The sequence below is a fragment of the Chanodichthys erythropterus genome, chromosome 15, assembly GCF_024489055.1.
Source record: "Chanodichthys erythropterus isolate Z2021 chromosome 15, ASM2448905v1, whole genome shotgun sequence".
Classification (NCBI taxonomy): domain Eukaryota; kingdom Metazoa; phylum Chordata; class Actinopteri; order Cypriniformes; family Xenocyprididae; genus Chanodichthys; species Chanodichthys erythropterus.
In genome coordinates, this window is record NC_090235.1 from 28,514,284 (window position 1) to 28,527,325 (window position 13,042).

A 13,042-nucleotide genomic window follows, 5' to 3' on the forward strand; every position below is an offset into this window, starting at 1 on the left:
GTACTTCACTAAAATGTTTAATTTTTACAGAAAAAAAGCCATATATACATCTTTCAACTGGTTAACTGTTAGTTACATATACAATGAAAAATTGTAGATGGGTTAACTTGGCAAGATATTTAATTTTACAATAAAACAGTAAAATAAATATGAATTACCTTACACTCTTAAAAATGCTGGGTTAAAAACAACTCAAGTTGGGTTGAAAATGGACAAACACAGTGATTGGGTTGTTTTAACCTAGCGGTTGAGTTGTTTGCCTAACTTGCATTTATTAAATTGCTTATTAATTATTACTGTTTCCTCTAGTAATTATGGGTCTGTTTTTTTTTTTTTTTGTTTTTTTGTTTTTTCCCAACCTATTTTGGGTTCATTTTAAGCCAGCCATATATTAATTTTTAAACAATAGTTGGGTTAAATAAAACTGTCCAGCAGGTTGGTCAAACATTTAACCCAACCTCAGGGTTAGTCCATTTTCAACCCAAATTGGGTTGTTTTTAACCCAGCATTTTTTAGAGTGTATAATTCCGAGAAGTCCCTGTGTGACACATGGTTTTTTATTATTATTATTTAAATTAATTTTTTGTATTATTATTTTTGTTATCAGTAATATATATTATGGTGTCTTGCTACATTTTAAGCTACTAGATTAATGTTTATTTCATTACTTTAGTGTCATGTTACCCTATTGGTGTTTTGTCTTGAACGCCTCTCTACCCTCTTTCTAGCCTAGAAAGACTTCTATAGTCTAAGGTAGACTAGGTAACAGGACACTTGGTGTACCATTTTATTGCCTTTTTCCCCCATCACATATTTTAGCAATCATCATAAATTAGGTATCATTCAAAATTCATCCTGTGAAAACCATTTTAAAATTGGCCATTGCGTTACCATGGAAACTGTATTTTAAAACATTTTAGTGAGCTCAGTTTTTGTGATATATCAACTTGATTAGACCTGATTTTGATTTTCTAGTAGCCATTTCATAGTCCTTATTATTTTGTAAAATATATTTTGCATATAAAGTTTTGTTCAATACATTTGAACAAAAGGTAGGTATACTGTAAGGAAGGACGATAGTATATTGAGTCAACAATAGTCTCATATGAAAGATTTTGTCCTTGTGGGGTCAAAGATTCTGAATCTTTCATACTTTGTGGTTGCATCTGGACACACACACACCACACACACACCACACACACACCACACACACACACCACACACACACACCACACACACACACACACACACACACACACACACACACACACACACACACACACACACACACACACACACACACACACACACACACACACACACACACACACTATTCTGCTCCTGTCCTGTGTGAGCATGCACAGTGTTAGACAACTACACAACCTCTATCAGTCCAACACATATTTAGCACTAATGCTCTTTGTGTGGGACGGGGTGCTGTGACAGGATGGGTTTGCTCCTATCTCATCGCATACATCAGATCCTTTCCTGTGCCGAGTTCTCATCTTCTCAGTCATTTCTCTACTTATCTGTGATGCCGGACAGCATTAAAGTGATTAAAGATGAGATGTCCCCATCATGGGCCAGATATACAGCATTAGCAGTTTATGAACATCATCTCTCTGCCCTGATCCACAAAAGCCTGACTCCTCATTGAAATCGGTGTATCCTCTGGGGGAGCTGATAAGAGAAGCATCATATTTCTCACAATTCATTGATTTCCTTTAGGATTTATTAACCAGCCACCTTCGTTTTAAGTGTCTGGGTCTCAGACTAATGTGTCAGGGGTGTACAGATTATAGTTGCCCGCAATACCCAGGTGATACGCTTTCAATAAAGGGTCCCCCGTGATTTGACCGCCAACTGTCGCTTACATTAACACGACAGGATTTGATTGGCAGGAAGAGAACAGACAAGAGGGCAACCTTTAGCTGGATTAGAGGATTTCTATGTGGTATAGCAATAGGCCATGTTTATGGTACTCTGATGTTGTACTGTTTTGGTCAAACCATTGATTTTTCTTGCTTTGAATTTCAGTCGAAATGTAGAGAAATGCCGTTTGGAATGGAGCTGGTTGAAGATAAAAGACTTTTTAACAAGCTGAGGGGATTAACTGGTTATCAGAGCAGGAGTTGGATTCCCTTTGGCTTTGGGAGAGATGTGGCCAGAGGCTCTGGGACCCTCGCGGGGGATTAGGAGTCATGGGGTCTCCTGTTTACTTTACATACAGGATCGGTCATGGTGCTAAGCTCACACCAATGGGATCTTAGAGCCATATTTCTCACTGACCGGGTCACAACTTTTCACCTTCTTCACAGTCATATTATGCTTTTTTTTGTTAAAAAGAGTCGTTGTACAGTGTGTATTGTATGTTTAGTTAGAACCTTCAAAAATGCACTCTAAAAAAGATGGTTCTGGCTCTTTTAACATTGTCATAGTTCTATTTAGAACTATATTATTTTCTATATTTTCAGTTGTTCTGAGCCTTTGGTGTTGATTGATAAATTATCGCTTGCACGAGCAACGCCTCAACTCTCTTTGCTTTATCAAACTCTGACAATTGACATTTCACTAAAACTTGGCTATCGTTATATTGTAACGTGTTTGTGTTTTGGTTTCGTTTTCATTCTCATTCTGTTCCCTGCCACCATTTGGAGGTGTGTTCCACTTTGTCAAGTGGGCGAGGGAAGTTTATGTGGATAGGCCCTTGTCCCCTTGATTTTGACAGAGGGAGCGAGTCTACTCTGATGTACACTTCAAGCAGCTCTTTATCCCAGAGTTCAACTTGATTGTGACGTCACAGCAGATCGCTTAACCGTGGTGTATGATATATTAAAGGGTTAGTTCACCCAAAATTGAAAATGATACCATGATTTATTCACGCTCATGCCATCCTAGGAGTATATATATGACTATCTTCTTTCAGACGAACACAGCCGGAGATATTTTTTAAAAATATCCTTAGTCCTCCAAGATTTATAATTGTTGTGAATGGGGGCCAAAAAAAACAAAACAAAAAAACCCCATCCATTCATAATCAAAGTAATCCATATGATTCCAGTGGGTTAATAAAGGCCTTTTGAAGAGAAGCAATGTGTTTTTGTAAGAAAAAATCCATATTTAAAACTGTATATAAATATTCATATTTCTATACATACATACAAATTTATATATATAATTTATATATATTTATACCCACACACACAACATTAAACATTAAAGCTGCAGTCTGTAACTTTTTTTTGGGTGAAAAGTACATAACCAGCCAGTGTTCAAAACTATCTCATTATCTTAGCTCGTTCCACAACAGTAAGCTTGTAATAATGTTTTATAATAAGAGCGACATGGTGGATTTCCGAAATTTGAGCATGCAGCAGTTCCTCTGTGCGTCATTACGTCATGTCTGTAAACCGAAAGGAAGGAGTCCAGGCTAGTCGGTTTTATCACATGAGGATGCATCTGGTAGCGGATCGTTTATAGCCTTTTCAAACAGCAGTTTAAATAATTAAACTTATCATTTTGATGGCGGACTGTATTCCAGAAAGCTCCAAATGACAATCATCAGTGACCACTGGAGATTAACCCATAGTCAAAAAGCAAAAGACTTTGGACTGTGGAGTGACTACAGAAATTGAAATCTACAGGTAACGCTGATATACACATAGTCCTAGTAATGCTGATGTTGTTAACATTAACAATTTGAGAACAAAGAATAACAGTAATAATAATTTGCACGGTTTGGCATGATCCAAGCTAAGCGATCATTAGATTTAATCATCATTGGCAGCGCAATTTATTTTAGGCCTAATGCTTTTTTCCTTAGTTGGTCAGAACAAAAGTGGCAGACATGTTACTTACTTGTTCAGATGATATTTTCCAGTGAAAATTCTTATATTGGTCATACTTTCAAGACGTAGAATCTGTGATTCTGAAATACAGTATCCACACCGGTGCGGTGACTGACAGCAAGCATTAGATTAATCCGCGCTGACGAGCTGTGCTGATTCACAACGCACGTACAGATAACTGTTCCGCATATGACTGCAATTGCAGATTTCAAACAAGAGATGGCGACAAAGAGGAAAAATCGCGGACTGCAGCTTTAAAATCAGAAATGGACTTTAAAGGTGCAGTAAGTGTTTTCTCAGAATCATTGTTTCACACTGTTGATATTTTAAATCAAACTAAACAAACACCCCCTCCCTTCATTGGATTTTTTTTTTTTTTCTCATAACAGTGAAAAGAACTTAAAATAGTCTGTTTTTGGTCATACAGATAAGAAAGTAAGACATTTCAAAATGGCAAAGGTCTTCTTTAATTTGTGGGCACTTACAATAACAACAAAATGTTGTGCTTTTGTAAAATAAACAGGATACACTTTCTGGTGTTTAATAAAAACAACATTGTTTTTCTAACATTTATATATAGCATAGCATATATACAGTTTGTTTTGAAATATACTTTGTAGACACGGTCTAGTTATTTAGAACATTTGGTACATGTTTTCCCTCAGAATCAAACCCACGACTTTTTACATTTTTAAGCTCCATTCTATAATTGAGCTACAGGAATGCTAGGCTGTTAAACTTAAGCTGTGAAATAAAGAGACATAAATAGCAAAGGTTTTTTTTTTTTTTTCTTTAACATTGTGTGGCCCAAACATGCTATATATACTTTATTATGATAGAAATTGTTACTCCAGTCTTACATTTTAAATTTTTTGTTGTCTTGTTCCCAATTTAGTCAGAAACAATTTAGTTAGAAAATGTCTTCTGTAATTTAATTTAAGAGAGAACATTTCATTCATGTAAGACTAAGTGCAACAATTGCATCACTAAAAACTAACTCTGTAGACCATCAGTCAATGTTTATTTAATTAAAAAAGACAGTAATCAAGTATAATTAGCAGCTACTTTAGGAAGGGAGATCTAATTAGCAAGTGCAGTCCAGATCTAGTTAACTACATACTATAAGTAGCCTCATGCACAATTAGCTTAATTTTCAAAACATGTACAATAAACAAATCCATGAAATATGTAAAAGTAACAAATATTTTTTTAAATACATTTTTGCTGAAAGAATAACTACTTCAAACACGCAAGAGCTCACAAACTGTAGTGCTAAGCTGTGTTGATTGACATTTCACATGAATTAACTGGTTGTTCTTTGGCAAAAGAATCAGTTGCAGTGTGGAACATGAAACTACTCACTAATTATTTGGTTGGCTAATTCAATAGAATGAGCAATTCAATTACAGCTATCAGTTCTATTTTCATTAAATCAGCAAATTATGGACACACACAAGAGCTTTTCCAAACCACGTTGTCAGCAAAGTGTCATAGATAGATGGATAGACAGGTAAATGGATAGATAGATAGATAGATAGATAGATAGATAGATAGATAGATAGATAGATAGATAGATAGATAGATCCTTATGCTTTTTGATAAAGTGTTTACTTAATTTTTTTTTTTTATATACATTTTGACTGTAAGCCACATGCTGTAATTGATGACATACAATAATAGTGAGCCATAAATTCAGTGGTTCTTCTTTCAAAAAAGCAACAGTTGCAGTGTGGAACATGAAACCAGTCACATGAAACTAATTATGTGGTTGGCTTATTCAGTAAAATGACTAGCAAATCAATTACAGTTATTAATACTGTTTTTAATTAAATCATCAAAATGTGGAAGCATAATTGTTAATCGTGAGATTTTCCAAACCACATTGTCAGCAGGATGAGTACCAGCCTGTACTGAGATACATTAATAAAGAGAAAGGCGTATAAACACGACTGACTGAAGTCTAATATAGTATTAAATGGCCTATATATATATATATATATACAATAATGTATATATATATACACCCAGGTGAAAAAAGTACATTTCTATAAAAAATGCATTTATTTACCCACACTATGGGTTCAAATATACTACTATAAGTAGTATCTAAATACATTATTACATTATTTAAATACAGAGATAGTATATTAAAAGCACATTTTAGTTCATATTTCATGCTGTCTCAAAGTAGCACAGTTGAGTACACTTAGATGTTCTTAAGATTATCTTAAGAATTACTAAAGAAGAATTTAGTATATTAAGTACAAAATTAGTGCACGAAAATAGAGCACTTAAAGTACATTATAGAAATGTACTTTTTTTTTTTAACCTGTGTGTGTGTGTGTGTGTGTATATATATATATGTATAATATATATAAAATATACTTTTTTTTTTTTTTTTTTTTTGACTTTCTAACCTGACCTCTAGGTCATCTTCACTGGAGCTGCATAATTTGTTCACATAAGTGTACTGATATATAGAAATACACTCACAGCCTGCAGGTTGTTCAGGAGCAAATGTCAGCACATAAGGGCCGAGTGTGTACTGTAAGTGTGTGTTCATGCATTTCATACTCATCTCTAGCTGCTTTTTTTTTTCTTTTCTTTTCCTTTCCTTTTTTTTTTTTGGAAAATCAGCACTGTTCCATTAAATCTCGTATATCGTTTTTCCTTAGCTGCTATTAACTACAATATTAGGTCATATTGTTTCCTCAGAAGCTCACTCCAAAAGCTGTCGGAAGAATATTAATATGTTTCATCAAATACATATTAGCCAGACGTGTCCTGTGCTCCCAGTGCATGCACCATTGAGGCTTTCATGGGTGAATGAAAACAATCCATTTAAGACTTTCCTACATTTCAAAAACACTCATGCTTTTCTTTTTCACTCGCATATTTCACCAGCTGTTTTTCTTCAGGTCTTGGCAGAAAAAACGACTGTGCTAAAGAGGTCTAATCATGCCTGTGCTTGTTCCAGTCTGTCACAGAAACGGATTATTGTTAAGATAACCTTCCTCTGACTAAGTCACAATTATATTCGGAGCAAACATTGAAAAAGCTAGCAATGTTTTCGTTGAATTAACGAGGGAATGTGTTGGCAGATCTAGCAAACTAAAGAAAGATATTTGCTACAGTACAAGGACACTTTTCTCCACTGTGGTTAATTATACGGTACTTTAGAAGGCTCAATACTGTGGAATGGTCATTCATTGTAAATGTAGCAAGATTAATTAAAAATGGCTAAAATGGATAAAAAGTAACAGCAAACATGGAAAGATTAAACTACTGTATTATAAAAGCTACTGCATTTTTAGAGTTCTTTTAAAACTGGAAGGTCAAGCTACATTTAAAGGGACAGTTCACCCAAAAATGAAATTTTTGAAATTGTGCTAAATGGGTTTTGAGCAAAATAGTTATTATGCTACAAAAAGATGACTCTCAATGCTTCTCAGGTTTGTTTTATGCAACAGAGAGAGTGGTTCATATGAAGTTTTTTTTTTTAAAGCTGCAGTCCGTAAGGTTTGCCTCTTTGTCACCATCTCTGTTTGAAACCTGCAATTGCAGTTATTTGCGGAATTATCATCTTTAAGTGGGTTGTCCATCAGCACGGCTCCTCAAATAGATGTGACGTAATAATACAAGATAAACGGCTGCATGCTCGAATTTCTGCGGAAACCCACCAGTACCGATTTTATCATAAAACATTTATTGCAAGCTTACCGTTGTAAATCAGGCTAAGGTAAGGATATAGTTTTGAACACTGGCTGGTTATGTACTTGCTAAAAAATGTTTTTTGAATAATTTTTAACAAAAAAAAAAAATTACGGACGGCAGCTTTAAATGAGCCATTTTCCTAAAAAAAAATAAAAATAAAATATTAAAGGTGCCATTGACCGTTTTTTTACAAGATGTAATATAAGTTTAAGGTGTCCCCTGAATGTGTCTGTGAAGTTTCAGCTCAAAATACCCCATAGATTTTTTTTTAATTCATTTTTTTAACTGCCTATTTTGGGCCATAATTAGAAATGCGCCGATTCATGTTGCGCCCCTTTTAATTGCTCACTCTACCCGTCCATGGAGCTCGCACTTGCCTTAAAAAGTGCATAAAGTTTACACTGCTAATATAACCCTCAAAATGGATCTTTACAAAGTGTTTGTCATGCGTACTGCATGCATGCATCGGATTATGTGAGTATTGTATTTATTTGGATGTTTACATTTGATTCTGAATGAGTTTGAGGCTGTGATCCATGGCTAACGGCTAATGCTACACTGTTGGAGAGATTTATAAAGTTGTGTTTATGAATTATACAGACTGCAAGTGTTTAATAATGAAAATAACGACGGCTCTCTTGTCTCCGTGAATACAATAAGAAACAATGGTAACTTTAACCACATTTAACAGTACATTAGCAACATGCTAACGAAACATTTAGAAAGACACTTTACAAATATCACTAAAAATATCATGTCAGCTCCATCTGCCATTTTTCGCTATTGTTCTTGCTTGCTTACCTAGTCTGATGATTCAGCTGTGCACATCCAGACGTCCTGCCCTTGTCTAATGCTTTGAACATGGGCTGGCATATGCAAATATTGGGGGCGTACATATTAATGATCCCGACTGTTATGTAACAGTTATGTTGAAATTTGCCTGTTCTTCAGAGGTCTTTTAAACAAATGAGATTTATATAAGAAGGAGGAAACAATGGAGTTTGAGACTCACTGTATGTCATTTCCATGTCCTGAACACTTGTTATTTAACTATGTCAAGATAAATTCAATTTTTAAAAAAACCTCCCAATGCTAAGGAAGAAAAAGACATTCCACTAATCTAAGCCTAAACGTCTGTTGTCTTATTTATTAGTATTTCTTCATGAATCTTTACTGAAGACATTTGGTTCCCACCAAGACAGCAAAAGCTCACAAGCACATACACTTTCAGGTTATATGCTACGATATCACCTTGTCTTAGATATCTGCATCTAGCAGCTTTATTTCTGTGGCATTTAACTCAGGCAGTGACAGGACTGACTTTTATAGTGATTATTTGTTTGGCTGTTCTAACCTGAGCCTTTATCTGCCCATTTAAATGTGGACCTTTTATGTGCTCTTTAGGTTATATCTTAAAAATAATCACCTCCCAAGTCTTTTGCATAAAAGACCATTTCTCAGCTGTCTGTTGCCTAAGAGACAAACTTCAAAGAGCAAAGATAACATACTTGGCCTTTTTTTTTTTTTTTACCATTTTGAAACTAGTATGTCATTTGTGCTGTCACTATACAAAACACCTGTGTTTATTTCCCTATTATGTATATCTAAGTGGAACGGCTTCTCGGACAAGAAAATGTAGGGTGGTACTTGATTTTGTCCATTTTGAAATTGACTGGATCATTGTGGATTGCTTCTCATGTGAGTGAGAAAAGAGATATTGTTGCAAGAGATGAAGGCACATGGATAAAATAATAATAAACAAAAACAAACAAGAATTATAAGACTTGATTTCATGGTGACACTGCTTTTCGTCTTGTGTGTGACATACATGGGTCTTATGGATAAATATGCATGTTGCTGAAGGTATTAATTTTACATATGTTTAGTGGTTATGGGAATCTAAGCATGTGTTGAGTCACTCTTGATTATGATGGCTGTGATTGCATATGTCTGTGTTTTCATGGTTGTTGTTTTATTGGCACGTTCTGTGCAGGCGTACATGAAACACATTAGACACACTTGAGACCACCTACTCATATGCACTCTTTGCCCACCAGAGAGCCATCTAGTGAAATGATGGAACAGATACATGGCACTTTCTCTTGCTCTCAATTTCATGTTCTTATGCCAAATTGGTTCAATATTAAAGCATAAACACATATTTTTTAAAAGTATTAATACTAAAAAATTATAATGTTAGTCAAGGTTTCCAAAAGTAGTTATTAAAGGGATAGTTCACCCAAACATAAAAAATTCAGTCATAATTTACTAACCCTCAGGTTGTTCCAAACCTGTATAAATTTCTGATGAACAGAAAGGAAGATATTTTGAAGAATGAGAGAAACTGAACAGTTCTTGACTTGACTCTCATAGTATTTTTTTTTTTCTACTATGGAAGTCAATGGTGCCCCATAGCAGCCTGGTTACAAATAGGGCTGTCAAACGATTAATCGCGATTAATTGCATACAAAATAAAAGTTTGAGTTTGTATAATATATGTGTGAGTAATGTGTGTAAATAATATGTATATATAAATACACAAATTAATGTATATATTTAAGAGAAATATGTTATTTATGTACAAAAATGTATTTATATATAATATAAATTATATAAAAATATCAATAAATACATATAACGTTACTTGTAAATATTTCTCAAATATATGCATGGATGTGTTTGTATTTATATACATAATAATTACACACAGTACACCCACATATATTAGACAAACTCAAAGTTTTATTTTGTATGCGATTAATCGTGATTAATCGTTTGACAGCCCTAGTTACAAACTTTATTCAAAATATCTTCCTTTGTGTTCAGCAGAACAAAGAAATTTACACAGATTTGGAACAACTTGGGGATGAGTAAATGACAGAATTTTCATTTTTGGGTGAACTATCCCTTTAAGAATGGTCAGTTTGTGAGCCCATCACAATGTTAAAAGGAAAAGTGATAAAAATTCATGGTGTAGCTTCAGTGTTTTTGAGATGGACCATGTTTATGCATATGCCCAAGTAATAACTGAAAATTTTAACGATAAGGATCATAAATTTCATATCTCTGTGATTTACTTGTTTAGTGTCGAAGAGGAGAGAAGCTGAGAAGAGTGCTTAGAATAAACAGAACAATATCATGCGTGGGTGTAGACACTATCATATATAGGTTCTTGGCATGGTTCCATGAAAAACCTTTCAAAGTCCAAGGAACCTTTTCATTCCACAAAAACTTGTTTATTGTGGAAAAACGGATCTTTAGATTTTTTTTTTTTTTCATACCAAAAAAAAAAAAAAAAAAATCATTCTGGAAACTTTTTTTTATTTATTTGTAAGTAAACTACATTTACTATGTTGTCTCATATGTCTGCCTTTATGGTACAGGCTTAAACATTCTCCTTATAAATATATAGCTATACTTTATTCATGTTCCATATGTTCAATCAATGTTCCTCTTTAAAGGGTTAGTTAACCCAAAAATGAAAATTCTGTCATTTATTACTCACCCTCATGCCGTTCCACACCCGTAAGACCTTCATTAATCTTCGGAACACAAATTAAGATATTTTTGTTCAAATCCGATGGCTCCGTGAGGCTTTCATAGGGAGTAATGTCACTTTCTCTGTCAAGATCCATAAACGTACTAAAAACACATCTAAATCAGTTCATGTGAGTACAGTTGTTCAATATTAATATTATAAACCGACGAGAATATTTTTGGTGCGCCAAAAACAACAAAAAAAACGACTTATTTAGTGACGACCGATTTCAAAACACTGCTTCAGGAAGCATCGAAGCGTTATGAATCAGTGTATCAATTCATGAATCGGATCGCGGTTCAAACCCACCAAACGGCTGAAATCACATGACTTTGGCGCTCCGAACTGCAGATTCGATACACAGATTCACTGTGCTCCGATGCTTCCTGAAGCATTGATTTGAAAACGGCCATCACTAAATAAGTCGTTATTTTGTTTTGTTTTTTGGCGCACCAAAAATATTCTCGTCGCTTTATAATATTAATATTAAACGACTGTACGCACATGAACTGATTTAGATGTGTTTTTAGTACCTTATGGATCTTGACAGAGGAAGTGACATTACTCCCTATGCAGGCCTCACGGAGCTATCGGATTTGAACTAAAATATCTTAATTTGTTTAACGTTAGATTAATTTAGATTAATAAAGGTCTTACGGGTGTGGAACGGCATGAGGGTGAGTAATAAATGACAGAATTTTCATTTTTAGGTGAACTAACCCTTTAAGAACTAAAACGTTCTCATATATGGCATTGATAGGACGGACATTCGCAAATGTCATCACATGACAACGGCTCAAGAGCGGCCTCTGGAGTTGCAGGTGAATGGAAGAAACATCATAAAGTGTGTTTTTCGTCGCTCAGTGCTAATCAAAAGGGATGATTTAATGGAATGTAATGAATAAACATGAGAATCCATCAGTGTTTCTCAAAAATATGCAAACTTGTGGACCAAATCGTTCCAATGGATGTTGTTTGACATGGCAAATTTGTCAGAGCTCGCATGATTGAACAGGTATGTGCTGTGTTACATTCTAAAACTCCAAAGTTCCCTTTTGATTTTGCATGTTTTGATTTGAACCCCTGACGCAAATTAATGTTTACTATTGCTGGAATAGAACAGTAATACTGACCGCAATATTGAAGCTGAAGTGTTGCTGTATAATTATATAGTTAATATAGGCTATTTTTTGATTGTTTAATATGCATTTATAAATGTTAAAGGATTAGTTCACTTTTAAAATGAAAATTACCACATTATATACTCACCCTCAAGCCATCCTAGGTGTATATGACCTTCTTCTTTCAGACGAATACAGTAGGAGTTATTAATAATCACTCTGATGCTCCCAAGCTTTATAATGGCAGTGAATGGAAACGGCCTGTTTAAAACTAAAAAAAAAACTGCATCCATCCATCATAAACGTACACCACACAGCTCCAGAGGGTTAATAAAGGCCTTCTGAAGCGATGCGTTTGTGTGAGAAAAATATCCATTAACACTTTATGAAGTCAAATAACTAGCTTCCGCCTTCTGTATTCAACTTACGAAGAAGGTCTAAGGTCTAAGACGGAAGATGGTCTGGTGGAAGCGTGTTAAATATGGATATTTTTCTTACACAAACGCATCGCTTTTCAGAAGGCCTTTATTAACTGCAATGCAGGTCAATTTAAGGTGCCTCTAAATTTGCTGCTTGTGCTCCTAAAATTTTCAGTAAGGTGCTACAGTGATCCTAGTAAAAAAAAAGCCCTGTAATGTGAAGGTTTTTTACACTTACAAGCTTGATCACAGGTTATTGCCTGTCTTTTTTAATTTCCGATAAAGGAATAGCAGACGATTATGATTCTGAAGTGAAGCTGTGAGATTTTATTACAGGCACGTACGGAGCGCTAGCTCTCATTAGCAAGGATAACGCATGATTTACACACTGCCAGAAATAAC